The 19,878-nt window shown below is 34.2% G+C and overlaps 1 long non-coding RNA gene across 1 annotated transcript; it reads right to left on the bottom strand.

Annotated features, from left to right (window-relative positions):
* Nucleotides 1–2,676: 2,676 nt before the first annotated feature.
* LOC134683528 (uncharacterized) lies at nt 2,677–19,469 on the bottom strand. Its single transcript, XR_010101042.1, has 5 exons — nt 19,314–19,469; nt 18,699–18,786; nt 17,494–17,605; nt 5,190–5,366; nt 2,677–3,274 (listed from the first exon to the last, which is right to left on the bottom strand). It is a non-coding gene; the product is annotated as an uncharacterized LOC134683528 (long non-coding RNA).
* Between the last annotated feature and the right edge of the window lie 409 nt (nt 19,470–19,878).

Below are 19,878 nucleotides of genomic sequence, written 5' to 3'. Positions count from 1 at the left end.
GAAACCCACCAAAAACTGGGGGTGATCCCCAGAAGGCTAGGCCGATCCTGCTCCACATGTGGCACCCGTCGTCTTGCCTATGTTATTACATATCCAGTTAAAGTTTTATTCGGTAGGTCAAAATCGTGAAAAGGGAAGGGTATTGTAGTTACGACATAAGAAACATATCCGATATCATCTTTGAAACGGTTATTCCGTCAACCAACTCGAGATGGCGTCCGTAAAATTTACGATGGAATGATTTCAACTTCATCATTAGGAACTCATGGTTTAATAGCTTCATTGTGTGTGAGCAGCAATCCTTTATCAAGGAAATTGTGATAGGAATTGCAAGTCTTGGAATATCGTATCAATTGGGAGATATATATACCGTATGCAGGCGCTGCTGGAATGTTGCTACATAGAAATGGAAAGTTGAAAATTTTGAGGCTGAAATCATCTCTTTTGTCGTAAAGTTTTGTTTTCAACCGACCCCCATTGTCAATTTTTAGACGTAAGTCAAGATATGAGGCAGACTTATCTGTATCTGTAGTATCCTTTATCTCTAGTTCGATGGAATGGATTCGTTTAACATAGTCACCAAAATTTGTATTATTTAATGAGTGAACATCATCTATATATCGGAATGCAAAGTTGCTAACTTCTTATCTTTATTCCCAAAAAATCCTGTATGAAGTCAGCCTGATAATGATAAATAAACAAGTAGACAAGAAGAGGGGCACAATTGGTTCCAATTGCAATTCCGACACTCTGTTGAAAAACACGTCCTCAAAACATGACAATTATATTGTCAATCAAGAAATCAAGCATCTTGATAATGTCAGTTTTAGAGAACTTTTTGTTTGAGTCAGAGTGATTCTTTACAAAACAGGATTTATCCCCAAGACAATATACTTGTATCGTCATACTTTTTAATGAAACAAATTAAAGTTATAAAAACTCTTTCAATTTGTCTTTTAGTTTGGAATGGGGAATACATGTGTAAAGTGTAGAAAAGTCAAATTTTTAATACTATTGCAAGATGAGAGGGTCTTATATTGCATGTACTCTGCAAGATCTTTGAATTTCTTTAGTATCCACATCTGATTGACGCCACCTCTAGAATAGGTAGTTTCAAAATAACTTTGAACCCCGTCTTTGATTGCTAATAAAATAGATTTTAATGATTTAGAAAGAAGTTTCGTTGAACCCTTGGAAGACCCAGCAGTATACCATTGTTTTTAAGGACACTTATTTAGTTTAGGTATCAAATACAGTGATGGAAGACCCAGTTCTTCATCTGTGGTTCAAATTCCAAATCGATACCACACCTCCTTACTTGTTTGATAATATAATGCAAAAACATATAATAATGTGTTTTGCAACATACACAAACACATTTTGTTTTATTTGAAAGGATTGTATTGCAAAGGATCTATAACAAAAATAAAATATATATATTTTTTATTCATTACAAAACACATAATAATAAGTCTTAATTGGTATATCTTGGATAAATCACAGTGTTATCTGTAGCTGTATACATTTATATGCCATACATTGTAAGAAGTCATTTTATAATTTATAAAATTTCCAATGTAATCAATTTCCTATGCAAAGGAACGTGAGCCCCTTCAACACACTCTATAGAGTTTTGGAATGCAAAATATCAAGATATGCTTAATGATTTCTGAGGAGCCAATTTATATGACTTTATATTATCCTAATTTTAATGTTCTTTTCATTTTTCATTAATTTTTGGCAATTATGTTTAGGTCATTATTATTATTTTTTTGGTCAGTTTCAGGTTTTTTTTTTCAAACTTTCATTGAAGATGACATGGACCAATGTGAATAAGGTGAACAAAAATATATAGTTTTGTGTGTTAATATATAATTATTAGAAAGTTTTATGATTTCTTTTTTCCTTTTTCGTGTCAAATTGGCCGTGCTGTCAACTTTTGTCAGTGTTTTTTTTCTATCTCCCTCTCCCTTTTTTTTAAGAACGAGAGTATATCATGTAAATTATTTTGTTATTAATGATATAAAAATACATATCTAAGAAAAAGTTCTCATTGTAGGTAAAAATGTTTTCACAGAAATTAGTTTGATTTCAACAATTAAAAAATTCAATAATATTTTGCTCTTATTTACATGTTTTGAAAATAATTCCCGAAGTAGATGTCAAAAAGACTGAAACATCAAACAAATGCATCCCAAACATGTTTCAATATTACATAAACACAAGTCAGAATAGTTAGCTCCACGTCAATTCAGCGTACTCAATTAAAAATAAGATTGTTAACAAATATCCTTTAACTAAATAAATTAAAAAAACTATATGATCAAAATACTATTTAGATAAACAGTGTAGCATCTCCAGCACTACATTATTAACTGACAGTTTATACATAATATAAATATATATAATGAAAATGGATAGTTGAATATGACTATTACACTTTTTTGTTTTGTTGGCGTCTTGTTTGATTGTACTCTTGTTTGAATGTGTTAGACAATGTATTATTTATCTGTAATGATGTATGTTTACAAAGTTTTGGTTGCTGGATTCTTATTATTATTACATTAACCTTTTCCTGTTTGTTGGAGTTGCTTGCTCAATTTGTACAATATGATGGAACTTTTAAAAACAACTGTCATTTAAATGTGAGGCTAGCAATTCAATAAGGCCTAACTCACCAAGCACAAAACGAAATTAAATGAATTCTCTTTCAGGTATTAAAATCATATGAATTGGAATATTATACATATGAGTTAGTTTACATTAAAATAATATTGGGTACACTTTGATAATAGTATAAGAAGTTAAAATGCATACAAAAAAAATTAAATGAAAGAGAATACAAAATCCAAATAATAGCCTTTGATGTTATAATTTTCATTGACGATAATAAGAAACAATTGCGATTCTGATACTTTAAAATAGGGAACATATAAAATCTTCACATTTATTGTTTTGTATGGATCGTGATTTGAAAAGAAACGGAATGTTAATGCCAAGACATTTATGAAATAGCGTTTTCGATTGCTTGTAGTGCAACGTATTGAAGTTTAAAAAATGAAATAGCCGAGACAAAACTTTCAAAATGTGATGACAATGATAGCAAATGATTGTACACATCCATTCAAGTTTATATGTTTATATCTCTTCTTCAATAATGTGAAATCCAAATCTGAAGCACAGACAAGGTTATTGCAATTCAATCACCTGCTCCGTCTGGTAATCTGAGTTCCCTTTTCCTTATATATTCCCGTAAATGAGCAACGGCATATTCCTATAAAGAAATGCAACTTGCGTTAATATAGTCTATTGTCAAGGTCATGCTTGATGACTGATTATAACATGGTTATACTGCTACACAACTTGTGGAAGGTGTACCGAGTGACACTATTGTCTAAAAGAGCATGGATGATAAAGTGGTTGAAATTAAGCATTGCATTTTAAGTTTCTACATGTAGAATTTGGATGTTAACTGGTTTTAAACCACTGTTCCAGTGTAGAGGAGGGTTATAAGCCAAAACACATATTGACCCAATCCAATTTGTATGGACACGTTCTATATAAGGGCTCTCTGTAAAGCAGTGGATGTTTTTGTTAAGGTCTGTTATATTTGTTTTTGTTCCTTATGATCCCTTATAACAGTGTCAGTAATAATTGCGTTTTGTTCCTGTTTTTGTATTTGCATTGTTTCTTTTTTTTGTTATGCTATGACTTTTTACAGATTAACATTTTCGTTGCTCATTGATGAAAGAAGTTTGCACGGAAAGTTGTCGCATTACTATTATGACACATCCTATCGTTAAACTAACAAAACATGTGCTGATTTGGTTTCTGAACACTGAAAAACTAAAACAATCCTATTTTTTTTAACTACACCAAATAAAAGGAAATTTTTATTGTATTTAAGTGATAACATAGAAAATTTCTCCTAACAATGCGTTGACATGTGCTCAATTTCTTTTGTAATTAATCTTAACCAGACTGCTTTTTTTCAAAATTCTTTATGACGATAATCTTGTACTGTTGAAAGGGATAACATATACGTATGGTCATGACGCTTTCCGTATACTCATGTTTATTAACAGACTGGACCAAACGAGTATTTAGACCATATAGATATTTTTTCGGATTACTTCGAAGAAACACACAGCGTATTCTCCGAAATAGTTTTATTGTAATTGCGTGATTATGAACACAGTTTTAACCCTTTGTCTATGACATATTGTTCGAATCTGGGTGAATATGTTACTTTGTCTTTGCTAGAGTCAATTAAAATCACTTTAATGTTATCCTGTGGAATGTTTTATACTTGAAGTCAAACAACAGGCGTTTGGGACATGAGCCTTTCCCCCTCCTCAGTGATTAGCTAAGTTTTTTTTTATGCCCAACATACAATAGTAGAGGGCCATTATGTTTTCCGGTCTGTGCGTCGTACCGTCTATGCGTCCGTCCGTGCACCCATCCGTCTGTCCTGCTTAACGTTTTTGGTCAAGATAGTTTTTTATGAATCTGAAGTCCAATCAACAGGAAACTTAGTACACATGTTCTCTATGGTATGGTCTATCTAATTTTAATGCCAAATTAAATTTTTAACCCAATTGCACGGTCCATTGAACATGGAGAATGATAGTGCGAGTGGGGCATCCGTTTGTTTTGGACACATTCTTGTGATGTCTTGTTTTCCCTTAACTCTTCTATGAATAGAAATTTGCTATTGTACAATCGTATAAAAAGAAGCATTCACGCATTAAATTGAATTGATAATATTTTTTTGTCTGAAAACACATTTAAACGCCAATATAAGAGGGAAAAAAGAAACAATGCGCCAAGTATTTGTGAGTTAAACAACTGACTTTTTGTGAAAAGGTTCATGTAGAGATCACGTGTAAAGACTTATAAAAGTCGAGTCCACTTTCGTAAGAAAAACTCGATATTTACCAATCAAAATGCGTTTACTATCCATCCTTTTATTTTCTAAACAAAATTTCCTTTATTTCAAGTCACGACACAAATATAAACATTCAATAAAATAAGACAACGTTCAAGGTATTTATTTCCCAGAACATACGGACCATACGTGTATGGTAGGAATATATGAGTCTATACGTATGTGATCTTTACCATACGCGTATGGTTAAACGATTGATATGGTTCAGACCATATACACAAATAAAGTACGCTTTACTCACCAAATATCCAAAAAGAATTTTCTCTCCTCTAATATGCTGATCAACACCCCATACTGCCCAAACGAGATGTACAGCTAACTCACATATTTCAGTTTCATGAAATAATCTGTTTACGTCGCCATCTGTTGGATCTTCCGTATTTGATCTTGCTATTAAATACGCTTTACAAATCTGTTTCTACAATAGAAAGGAAGATTTTTTTAGATTTACAACGACGAAAGATATACGCAGGTTTTAAAGAAATTGTTGATTCACTTTTATATATATATAGTGTGTAAATTACCGGGTTTCGTCGGTTTAATATGTATTGGTAGACCACGAATATAAATGTTTAACATAATTTAAGATTTTATGGTCTTGTGGACATTGTTTGGCAATTCAACAAATTCCAAAACAGCAAAGAATTATTTGTTTTCCTAAGGCAGCAAAAATGGAAAATACTTTTAGTGCTTCACTACTATTATATGAATATGTATTGATGTTGAGTGGTGTCTTATTCTTTATTTTATTTTATGTAAAACAGAATATATATTTATATATATACAAGTCTAAATTGAAAACTACGTTCAAACTTATGATTGCGTTGGATAAAAACCGCAATTTTTATTCGTGTGCATGTAAAACAGATTTCGTTGTAGATGGGTCTAAATACAGAACAAACAACATTTTCCAAAAGACCAAAAAAGTGAAAAAGTATTTTTAAACAAAACGCATTTGACTATATATATACTGACTCAGACGTATTTATAAATATAATTATTTTCTGTGACTGTATCTTACATTAATTTGTAGGATCCTTTACTATAGAAACTGAGCTGATCTGTAACAATAACATATCTATGCTTTATATATCATGTACTGTAGTACGACGCTAGATTAAAACGGTCGAGGAAAGGTAACACATGACCACCAAAGATTTATTTTTGTGAATCCCAGGTGGTCATGTGGTCTAGCGGGACGGCTGCAGTGCAGGCGATTTGGTGTCACGATATCTCAGTAGCATGGGTTCGAATCCCGGCGAGGGAAGAACAAACAATTTGTGAAAGCAATTTACAGATCTAACCTTGTTGGGTTGATGTTTAGACTAGTTGTATATACATAATGTACACAGCCATTTATCAGCATCATTGATGGTGATCCCATGGCTAAATCTGTTGTAAAGTTTTCACTGACTCAGACGTACTTATACATTATAGATTACCGTAGCTGTATGTGGCAAAACATTTAGGAATTTTGGTTCTCAATGCTCTTCAACTTCATACTTTATTTGGCATTTATAACTTTTTTGGTTTCGAGCGTCACTGATGAGTCTTTTGTAGACGAAACGCGCGTCTGGTGTATAAACTAAATTTAGTCCTGGTATCTATGATGAGTTTTTTACTAAAGATAATTGAACTGATCTGTAACAATAACATCTCCATGCCTTATATATCATGTACTGTAGTACGACTCTAGATTAAAACTGAAGAGGAAAGGTAACACATGGCCACCAAAAGCTTTATTTTTGTGGTCGTGTGGTCTAGCGGGACGGCTGCAGTGCAGGCGATTTGGTGTCACGATATCTCACGGCAAAAATTTAGTAAAAAAAAAAATAACCGGTGTTATGATGACGTTTTTGAGGTTCCAATTAGGGATAAAAACGTCGTATATACCCCGTCAGTTTCCTGAATATATGCTGACATCTCTGTGTTGTTATCCAATCACAAACCTCGACACATTTGTAATCCGTAATATATATATATATATACAACTCGTCTAAACATCAACCCAACAATGTTAGATCTTCCCTCGCCGGGATTCGAACCCATGCTACTGTGATATCGTGACACCAAATCGCCTGCACTGCAGCCGTCCCGCTAGACCACACGACCACCTGGGCTCTCAAAAAAAGAGCTGTCGGTGGGCATGTGTTACCTTTCCACGTCAGTTTTAATCTAGCGGCGTACTACAGTACATGATATATAAGGCATGAAGATGTTATTGTTACAGATCAGCTAAATTATCTATAGTAAAGGATCCTACAAATTAATGTAATATACATTTACAGAAAATAATTATATTCATAAGTACGTCTGAGTCAGTGACAACTCTACAACAGATGTATCCATCGGATCGCCATCAATGATGGTGATACATGGATGTGTACATAATGTATATACAACTCGTCTAAACATCAACCCAACAATGTTGGATCTGTAAATTTGCTTTCACAAATTTTTGGTTCTTCCCTCGCCGGGATTGGAACCCATGCTACTGTGATATCGTGACACCAAATCGCCTGCACTGCAGCCGTCCTGCAAGACCACACGACCACCTAGGCTCTCAAAAAAAAAGAGCTGTCGGTGGGCATGTGTTACCTTTCCACGTCAGTTTGAATCTAGCGGCGTACTACAGTACATGATATATAAGGCATGAAGATGTTATTGTTACAGATCAGCTAAATTATCTATAGTAAAGGATCCTACAAATTAATGTAATATACAGTCACAGAAAATAATTATATTCATAAGTACGTCTGAGTCAGTGACAACTCTACAACAGATGTTACCATCGGATCGCCATCAATGATGGTGATACATGGATGTTTACATAATGTATATACAACTCGTCTAAACATCAACCCAACAATGTTAGATCTGTAAATTTGCTTTCGCAAATTTTTGGTTCTTCCCTCGCCGGGATTCGAACCCATGCTACTGTGATATCGTGACACCAAATCGCCTGCACTGTAGCCGTCCCGCTAGACCACACGACCACCTGGGCTCTCAAAAAAAGAGCGCTCGGTGGGCATGTGTTACCTTTCCACGTCAGTTTTAATCTAGCGGCGTACTACAGCACATGATATATAAGGCATGAAGATGTTATTGTTACAGATCAGCTAAATTATCTATAGTAAAGGATCCTACAAATTAATGTAATATACAGTCACAGAAAATAATTATATTCATAATTAAGTCTGAGTCAGTGACAACTCTACAACAGATGTATCCATCGGATCGCCATCAATGATGGTGATACATGGATGTGTACATAATGTATATACAACTCGTCTAAACATCAACCCAACAATGTTAGATCTGTAAATTTGCTTTCGCAAATTTTTGGTTCTTCCCTCGCCGGGATTGGAACCCATGCTACTGTGATATCGTGACACCAAATCGCCTGCACTGCAGCCGTCCCGCTAGACCACACAACCACCTGGGCTCTCAAAAAAAGAGCTGACGGTGGGCATGTGTTACCTTTCCACGTCAGTTTTAATCTAGCGGCGTACTACAGTACATGATATATAAGGCATGAAGATGTTATTGTTACAGATCAGCTAAATTATCTATAGTAAAGGATCCTACAAATTAATGTAATATACAGTCAGAGAAAATAATTATATTCATAAGTACGTCTGAGTCAGTGACAACTCTACAACAGATGTATCCATCGGATCGCCATCAATGATGGTGATACATAGATGTGTACATAATGTATATACAACTCGTCTAAACATCAACCCAACAATGTTAGATCTGTAAATTTGCTTTCGCAAATTTTTGGTTCTTCCCTCGCCGGGATTCGAACCCATGCTACTGTGATATCGTGACACCAAATCGCCTGCACTGCAACCGTCCCACTAGACCACACGACCACCTGGGCTCTCAAAAAAGAGCTGTCGGTGAGCATGTGTTACCTTTCCACGTCAGTTTTAATCTAGCGGCGTACTACAGTACATGATATATAAGGCATGAAGATGTTATTGTTACAGATCAGCTAAATTATCTATAGTAAAGGATCCTACAAATTAATGTAATATACAGCCACAGAAAATAATTATATTCATAAGTACGTCTGAGTCAGTGACAACTCTACAACAGATGTATCCATCGGATCGCCATCAATGATGGTGATACATGGATGTGTACATAATGTATATACAACTCGTCTAAATATCAACCCAACAATGTTAGATCTGTAAATTTGCTTTCGCAAATTTTTGGTTCTTCTCTCGCCGGGATTCGAACCCATGCTACTGTGATATCGTGACACCAAATCGCCTGCACTGCAACCGTCCCGCTAGACCACACGACCACCTGGGTTCCAAAAAAAGAGCTGACGGTGGGCATGTGTTACCTTTCCACGTCAGTTTGAATCTAACGGCGTACTACAGTACATGATATATAAGGCATGAAGATGTTATTGTTACAGATCAGCTAAATTATCTATAGTAAAGGATCCTACAAATTAATGTAATATACAGTCACAGAAAATAATTATATTCCTAAGTACGTCTGAGTCAGTGACAACTCTACAACAGATGTATCCATCGGATCGCCATCAATGATGGTGATACATGGATGTGTACATAATGTATATACAACTCGTCTAAAGATCAACCCAACAATGTTAGATCTGTAAATTTGCTTTCGCAAATTTTTGGTTCTTCCCTCGCCGGGATTGGAACCCATGCTACTGTGATATCGTGACACCAAATCGCCTGCACTGCAGCCGTCCCGCTAGACCACACGACCACCTGGGCTCTCAAAAAAAGAGCTGTCGGTGGGCATGTGTTACCTTTCCACGTCAGTTTGAATGTAGCGGCGTACTACAGTACATGATATATAAGGCATGAAGATGTTATTGTTACAGATCAGCTAAATTATCTATAGCAAAGGATCCTACAAATTAATGTAATATACAGTCAGAGAAAATAATTATATTCATAAGTACGTCTGAGTCAGTGACAACTCTACAACAGATGTATCCATCGGATCGCCATCAATGATGGTGATACATGGATGTTTACATAATGTATATACAACTCGTCTAAACATCAACCCAACAATGTTAGATCTGTAAATTTGCTTTCGCAAATTTTTGGTTCTTCCCTCGCCGGGATTCGAACCCATGCTACTGTGATATCGTGACACCAAATCGCCTGCACTGTAGCCGTCCCGCTAGACCACACGACCACCTGGGCTCTCAAAAAAAGAGCGCTCGGTGGGCATGTGTTACCTTTCCACGTCAGTTTTAATCTAGCGGCGTACTACAGCACATGATATATAAGGCATGAAGATGTTATTGTTACAGATCAGCTAAATTATCTATAGTAAAGGATCCTACAAATTAATGTAATATACAGTCACAGAAAATAATTATATTCATAATTAAGTCTGAGTCAGTGACAACTCTACAACAGATGTATCCATCGGATCGCCATCAATGATGGTGATACATGGATGTGTACATAATGTATATACAACTCGTCTAAACATCAACCCAACAATGTTAGATCTGTAAATTTGCTTTCGCAAATTTTTGGTTCTTCCCTCGCCGGGATTGGAACCCATGCTACTGTGATATCGTGACACCAAATCGCCTGCACTGCAGCCGTCCCGCTAGACCACACGACCACCTGGGCTCTCAAAAAAAGAGCTGTCGGTGGGCATGTGTTACCTTTCCACGTCAGTTTGAATGTAGCGGCGTACTACAGTACATGATATATAAGGCATGAAGATGTTATTGTTACAGATCAGCTAAATTATCTATAGCAAAGGATCCTACAAATTAATGTAATATACAGTCAGAGAAAATAATTATATTCATAAGTACGTCTGAGTCAGTGACAACTCTACAACAGATGTATCCATCGGATCGCCATCAATGATGGTGATACATGGATGTTTACATAATGTATATACAACTCGTCTAAACATCAACCCAATAATGTTAGATCTGTAAATTTGCTTTCGCAAATTTTTGGTTCTTCCCTCGCCGGGATTCGAACCCATGCTACTGTGATATCGTGACACCAAATCGCCTGCACTGTAGCCGTCCCGCTAGACCACACGACCACCTGGGCTCTCAAAAAAAGAGCGCTCGGTGGGCATGTGTTACCTTTCCACGTCAGTTTTAATCTAGCGGCGTACTACAGCACATGATATATAAGGCATGAAGATGTTATTGTTACAGATCAGCTAAATTATCTATAGTAAAGGATCCTACAAATTAATGTAATATACAGTCACAGAAAATAATTATATTCATAATTAAGTCTGAGTCAGTGACAACTCTACAACAGATGTATCCATCGGATCGCCATCAATGATGGTGATACATGGATGTGTACATAATGTATATACAACTCGTCTAAACATCAACCCAACAATGTTAGATCTGTAAATTTGCTTTCGCAAATTTTTGGTTCTTCCCTCGCCGGGATTGGAACCCATGCTACTGTGATATCGTGACACCAAATCGCCTGCACTGCAGCCGTCCCGCTAGACCACACAACCACCTGGGCTCTCAAAAAAAGAGCTGACGGTGGGCATGTGTTACCTTTCCACGTCAGTTTGAATGTAGCGGCGTACTACAGTACATGATATATAAGGCATGAAGATGTTATTGTTACAGATCAGCTAAATTATCTATAGTAAAGGATCCTACAAATTAATGTGATATACAGTCACAGAAAATAATTATATGCATAAGTACGTCTGAGTCAGTGACAACTCTACAACAGATGTATCCATCGGATCGCCATCAATGATGGTGATACATAGATGTGTACATAATGTATATACAACTCGTCTAAACATCAACCCAACAATGTTAGATCTGTAAATTTGCTTTCGCAAATTTTTGGTTCTTCCCTCGCCGGGATTCGAACCCATGCTACTGTGATATCGTGACACCAAATCGCCTGCACTGTAGCCGTCCCGCTAGACCACACGACCACCTGGGCTTATATATTTATATATATATATAACATGTACTGAGATTAGAAATTTAAACAAAGAACTAATAGTTATCTCGTTCGCCTGAAACGCAAAGCATATGTCAATATGTATTTTTAAAACAGAAATTAAAGAAAACCAACATTATCTACACATATTTAAATATATCAGACACATAAAACCAAACAATATGTACTATTTAAAGTGGATCGGGTCCATTCGACTGCGCATAATTTCATGCCTGGATTACAATGCACACGAAAGTATATGTCGAAAATTCTATTTTAATTTTTAAACATTTTAATTGATTAGAAATGTTAAATCATTGTAGTTACATGTCACTTAAAGTATATTATCGATAGTATGTGTATCTGTGAAAGGTTCAACATGACATTTCATCCATTTTTACCCATTTTCACTCCGTAATTTGGGTCTTAAGCGGGCTTGCGGGTTTAAATCATTTTTTTTTATTTAATATAGGATTTTGCTATATTTTTCTATAAATGAACTTTATTTCATACCTAATAGAAAAATGAAATTAAAAAATGGGGTCACCGTTCATTTACGCTCACAATCAGCCTTTGAAAGAGGCATACATTTTTGTTAATGTCCTTTTTTTCTGTTGAACTAATAGGAGAAAAAGCAGTAATATCGAAATAAAAAAAGAACTAAATTACAGAAATCGCTTAAATTTACAAATATTTAGTTCATGTACAGCTTTTTCGAAAACATCAATAAAAAATATGGGTCACCGATGATTTAAAAAAGATGTTTTAATTTCAATGCCAAAAAATGACATTTTTGCACCAAAGGGAGATAATTTGGAGCTTTCTTTAATGATATCTACATTTTAAAAGTCACCTGGGGCCAAACACGAATTGATTTTTTTGAATGATTTTTGTACTTTATGATAAAGTAACAACTACTAAAGGTAATAAATAAAATTTGTAATGAAAAATAAAAGTTTGATTTTTTTCTGAAATTTTTATACCCGCGAGCTTCCTTAAGGCAAACTATTTTTTTTCCTTATCGGTGACCTATGTTTTTTATTTGCTCAATCTTTAAAACAAGTGTCATAGAACGTTTTTTTGACTTTTCGATAATAATGTGTCAATACTTCTATTTTCACTATAATTCCATTGAAAAATGCTCCCCTTTACATACCTGCTTAAAAGTAAAATTTTGATCTTAAATGGTCCGCGACCCCTTATTTTTTTCAACCAATTTGATTTAATTTCTGTAAAGAATAAAATAACAAAATACGGCACTTCTGATAGAAACTCCGAAAATGCCCGAGACACCTTAAAACGACGTTCAGCATTCACAAAAATGCCTCTTTCATTGAACCAGAATATGGTTTTTATCAGGAGGAAGAGAGGGTAAAAAAGCTGTCGACGGAGGTGAATATTTACTTTACTTTATGACCAGAGGATCAGAAGAGCCGGAATCGCCAACCTGCTATTTTTGTCTTAAATCTTTCATCAATGATAAGTTTTGGTTTTCAATATATTTTAATGAGTGGCTTAAAAATGCCATTTAAATGTTCATTGTATCTGTCATATTTTCTTCAATGGCAAATCGATGCATTTTACCCATATGTTTCATTTTAGCCACTGAGATAAAAGCCAAAATCTGCATTTGACCCATATGTTCTTTTTTACCCATGGCAGCCATGTTTGACAATGGATCAATAATATACCGCTGTTCGAAATTAATCGATTGAGAAAAAATAAATAAATCCTGGTTACGAACTAAAACTGAAGGAAACATATTTAATATAAGAGGAGAACAACGACACTAAAAAGTAACACACACAGAAACGAACTATAATATAACAATGGCCATGTTCATAACTTGGTACAGAACATTTGAAGAAAAAAATGATGGGTTGAACCTAGTTTTGCGGCTAACCAAACCTCGCACTTTTATGGCAATGCTAAATATTACGCTAAAATGACACCATTTTACATAACAGGAATACAGTGTAAATAAATGAGAGAACATTAAGGTCAGATAATAACACAAATACACAATACAATATAGTACATTCGACAACAAAACAATAGAAACACTGAAGTGAAAAACTAGAGGCTCTAAAGAGCTTGTGTCGCTCACCTTGGTCTATGTGAATGTTCAACAAAGGACACAGATGGATTCATGACAAAATTGTGTTTTGGTGATGGTGTTGTGTTTGCAGATCTTACTTTACTGAACATTCTTGCTGCGTACAAATATCCATATCTATAATGATTGGCTCAGTAGTTTCAGTGGAAAATGTTAGTAAAAATTTACAAATTTAATGAAAATTGTTAAAATTGAATATAAAGGGCAATTACTCCTTAGAGGGTCAATTTACCATTTTGGTCAAGATGACTTATTTTTAGGTCTTACTTTGCTGTAAATTATTGCTGTTTACAGTTTATCTCTATCTATAATAATATTCAAGATAATAACAAAAAACGGCAAAATTTCCTTAAAATTACCAATTCAGGGGCAACCGGTTGTCCAATTTATCTGAACATTTTAGAGCAGATAGATGACCTGATGAACAGTATCAACCCTCAATCAAATTTGCTCTAAATGGTTTGGTTTTTGAGATATAAGCCAAAAACTGCATTTTACCCCATATGTTCTTGTTTTAGCCATGTAGCCATGGCGGCCATCTTGGTTTGTTGGCCGGGTCACCGGGCACAATTTTTAAACTAGCTTCCCTAATGATGATTATGGCCAAGTTTGATTTTATTCGGCTCAGTAGTTTCAGAGGAGAATATTTTTGTAAAAGTTAACGACGACAGTCGACAGACGACGACGGACGACGGACGACGGACGCCAAGTGATGAGAAAAGCTCACTTGGTCCTTTGGGCCAGGTTAGCTAAAAAGCAAACGACATAAAAATCACATAAAAATACCAAGATTGAGCAACTATCTACTAGTATAAGACCAAGCAGTTTCAGAGGAGAAGATTTTCAAATAATAGCAAACTTGATCTACAAATTGTCTTTAAAGAGCAATTACTCCTTAAAGAATCAATTGACAATTTTGTTAATAAAAAAAAATGTTTTGCTTTAAACAGTTTATATCTATCTATAATAATATTCAAGATAATAACAAATATAATCCTTAAAACTACCAATTTAGTGACAGCAACCCAACAGTGGGTTGTTCGATTTGTCTGAAAATACCAGAGCTGATAGATCTTCACCAATTGAAAATTTAAACCCCAGTCAGATTTGCTCTTAAAGCTTTAATTTTTGAGATTTAAGCCAAAAACTGCATTTGACCCATAAGTTCTAACCTTTAGCCATGGCAGCCATGTTTGTCGATGGATCAAAACTACCGATACATTTTACAAATTAAATACCCTAAGGAACATTCAAATATAGTTTGAAGGTATTTGGCTCAGTAATTTCAGTGGAGAAGATTTTTAAATAGTTTACGACGACTGACGACGACGACGGACAGATGCTGGCATAAGCTCACATGGGGACTTTGGGACCCGGTGAGCTTAATATGATAGAGTTATCATTATCATGCTTTTAATGTATAATGCACATCCTTTGTTCAGTCTTATAATATATTTACTGTATGCACTCTCAATAAAAGAACGTCGCCTCTTGCAAGGCAAGATTAATTTGTTCAGAGGACAATAAAGTTTGATTACCATAATGTAGATGAAATATTTCAAATCAGTGCTGTATTTTGCATAGTCTACTTTTATCACAAAAAGGCATGATAAACGACACGGTAAACACATTAAACAATGTGTATTTATAGAGATGACATTAACGAATAGAAAATTAAAAAAAATCCCAAAACATAATTAATAACATATCTCAGAAACACTGACGCCCTAAAAGTCACATAAAATGTCTCAGTTCTCAGAATTATGAACACAGAACTGAAGATTGAGCAACTATCTTATAAAAGGGAATGTTATTGGTGTATCAAAAGACCAGAAGATTGATTCTTTCGAATGTGTAAAAACCCATGAGTGTTAATTTTCCATCATTAGAAGTAATTTTATTGATGATAAAACATAGCACAATAACCGATCAATTTATTCCCTTTTTCTTATCCAAAAACACCAAAGACTGTAAATTGACGAACAGTTACACGTGAGTGAAAGTGAGAGTTTAAAATACACACGTAGTTTTTTCCCACCATAGTTAATTACAAACAGAAAAATTCTTCTTCTTAAAATAATAAGTAACATAGCATCTTCAAAACGAATAGACATGTACTTAAATCACACAAAACTACGAAGTTCATCAGCAAATTAGAATATACCCAACAACACATTTCAATGGCACCATTGATGCGCTGTATCAAATACAACAGATACAATACCGTAGTTGCCTCATTGTCATATACTAGTCAACCAAAGAAACGATAGACGACTTTTTCAAATTAAAGATGACGTTTTCCATTTATAGGACCAATATTGACAGTAGTAATATTCAATGACCATGAAAATTTAAATACGTTTAAAATGAAATTGTTTTTTTGCTTTCATGACGTCATTTGGCGAAATTCAAATTTTTGGACAAAATTTACATAAAACAACAGAAGTTCCAACTAATGATTTCAACCTCTCATTTAAAGATAAAGACACTGTTTGCCATCAATTCTTTTTAAAAAATCGCACAGTTTCTTTGTTTATGGGTAAAGAAAATTTCGGCCCCACAAGAAATCGTTAAAATGTACACATTATCAATTGATTTACCATTGACAGTATGTGTAAAGTGAAATTAAAAAAAACCAACGTTAACAATCTTAAAACTAATCCGAAGGGTTCAAAATTTACAGTGTGTTGTTTTATATCTAATATATTCATTTGAGACGAAAACAATTTTTCCTTTCTTTTGCATTTTTTGATATTTCAAAAAACATTTTTTTTACCCAAAATAAAAAAAAAACAATATTTCAACCAATTAGTTACACCATGAAAATAACTTAATTAGCATATTAAATATTTTTAAACAAATTTGAAATCTTAATTTGCACCCTATGATCGTTTACCCGGAATTAAGTTACTTTCCGAAAGGTTCATTATCATATCTGCATAAATTGCAATGAAAGCCTTTGAAAATAGTGTTTCTCATTTTGTTTTAATACTTTTGATAAATTTTGTTCTAAAATCGTGTATCGTTTCTTTTGTTGACTACTTTATATACCACATTGTTTTATATCAATAACGATAATGAAATAAATGCACAGTTAAGAGAACGTAATTATTCATTACTAACAACATGAATGGTTCATTTATTGCACCAGATGCGCATTTGGACAATAAATTTTTCTTTAATGATGATCGAGGCCAAAATATATGAAAATTCAAAGCTTATTCAAAATGTTAAGAGTAATAAAAAAAAGGACAAAAAAGTATAACCACAGCCAGGCAATGAAACAGCTTTGCATTATAGAGATACATTCCCTAATTCTGAATAGATACCAAAATTATGTAACAGCAAATGTTTTTTATCATAAAATCCGTAATTTTATGCCAAAACCAAAGTACTTGCAACCTCGCTGGTGATATCATCGGGGACTATAAGATATGATTTATGACAGAATCACTCACTCGTACTTCTGGTGCAAAATAGTCCTTGCTGTTGAAATCAAAATTTGGAGGAGTATCTTTTTTCCGGTATTCAATGCAACATTCAATGAACAGCATACTTAAATCGTAGGCACTAGGATTAAATAAATAATATCATAATAATAAAAGATTGAACCACAAGGATAACATTTTTTTTGTACATACATTGCTTTTGTTTCATGAATAGACACAACATTATAGTCTCAAAAATCTTAAAAATATTTTCATACGGCTGCTACATAACTTGTTTATTGTCGGACAAAATGAATGACATCAATAACATTTAGGTAAGAGACAACAGCCCCAAATTGTTTAAGTGTGAAGTCCATAAACATGCATGAATGAGTGGAATAAATATTCAAAAATAAATGGGGTATGTGGACAACCATGATCAATCTACCATCACCACCGACCCCCAAGGGTGACTGGGGTATAAAAATATGATCATTTGGTCTTCTCCCGACCGGCAGTAAAACGCTTGCCGAAGAAAGGCGTCCGTTTGGCTGTGCGGGATGTTTCAAGTTCGCAGTCACGTCCGGTTAGAAAGGGGACGTTAAATCCGACGCCTCGTGTAAAGAGAGTGCCACGCTCTTTGCAAGTTAAGAACCATTGCAAAAACTCTTTGAGGGGTCCGTAGGTGGCCTGTTGCAAGGCAAAATTTCTGTCCCTATCCACATACCCTCATTTTCTAGTGGCAGTCCAAATTTCCTTGACCATCATCCCAGATGACCTCTTTTGTATCAACCTATATAGCTACCTATTGTATTTATTGTGAACTTGTTCTCGTCCTGAATATGCATGAAATATTTGCCACTGGACGTTAAGCAACCAACAATCAATCAATCAATCCCAAACAAATGCGTTTCGGTGTTGTGTCGTTGTTCTCCTCTTATATTTAATGAGTTTCCCTCGGTTTTAGTTTGCTACCCCGATTTTTGTTTTTTGTCCATGGATTTATGAGTTTTGAACAGCGGTATACTCCTGTTGCCTTTAAATATACTAACACTCTGTATGATTTTTAACACGTTGAGTGTAAATTAAATGATGCCAAACTAAAATAATGAAGACACAATATTCCTTAAAAGCAGTTTAAAATATAAACGGTAAATAAGTAGATGATTCTTTTGTGTTCGATTCCGGTAATTTGTTTTATAAACTACACAAACTCTGCTTAATTTGATAATTACCGGTAGTTGTAGGAACTATATTCAAAATCTATCAATTTCACAATGGGTGGCTGTTGGTCTGTTCCAACTGTGAGTTGCAGAACATCTCCTAAAATATAAATTTAGTCGCAGCATAATTGTGGATTAGGTCCTATAAAAACAACCATGATTTAAAACCTAGATTGGATGCGTTGATGCTGGGCAAGCTTTGAACGATATTGTGTACCACTTTTTATTTGCCGTTGATGCTGTCTCACAAATATATTATACCAAGCATTAGTGTGAATCCTAACGTTGTTTGTTTTTCTGAATAACACAAAGAGTGTCATCCTGATTATAACAATTTTAATAACGTTCATATGTTGGTCAAGGTTTTGTTATTAATATTTTGGTATTCAAATTATGCTAACACAAATTAACAAACAATATATAGATAAACTCTGTTTTTTTTTTTTATAGTTTCAAATATATATCAATTATCATCCATCGCACCCCTCCGTTTACAAACCGAGGGTATAAACTTATTTGTTACCAGTTTTGTTTAATATAGCCCCTCTCTTTTGGCTAAGATACAAAATGTGATTTATTACTATATTTTAAGTTATAAGAAAGAAACTTAGAAAGTAGATGTCTTACCTTTTGTCAAACCGTTATGTGAAAATACAACTTCTGATTTCAAATCAGCTGTGGCTTTTCTATAAAAGAAACTTAATCCATGGGATACAGAACATGTAAAACAGATAATAAGATAATGATAACATTGTTCAAAATATTCGCTTCATGCAATCCGGAATTTCAATGGAGGTTTTACCTTGACAATATATCGTTATAGACGAGAACACACGATTAAGGGAGTTAAAATGACAATCAAAAGTAAAAAAACATCATCTACACACGACATGAATCGTTCGCCACAACATTAAATGACCTACCACTAAAACTTGATTTAATATACATTTAAGACTAAACGTGTAAAATTCGAAACTGCATATTCATATTCCAAAATGTAAAGGTTATTCCTGTTCCATTTCAACAATCAAAGATTTAAGACTTAGGAATTTGTTGTGACTATTCTGATATATTCTTTGTACAGAAATAATTAATGTGTGTGATTTTGTAGTATACATATAATGCTCTCTCTTTGTATATATTGGAACAATTGCAGATAATAGATATTCATGATATCAGAAGAGTGGACATA

Source organism: Mytilus trossulus, chromosome 9 (assembly GCF_036588685.1).
Source record: "Mytilus trossulus isolate FHL-02 chromosome 9, PNRI_Mtr1.1.1.hap1, whole genome shotgun sequence".
Classification (NCBI taxonomy): Eukaryota; Metazoa; Mollusca; class Bivalvia; order Mytilida; family Mytilidae; genus Mytilus; species Mytilus trossulus.
This window is presented reverse-complemented; position numbering and strand designations above follow the sequence as displayed.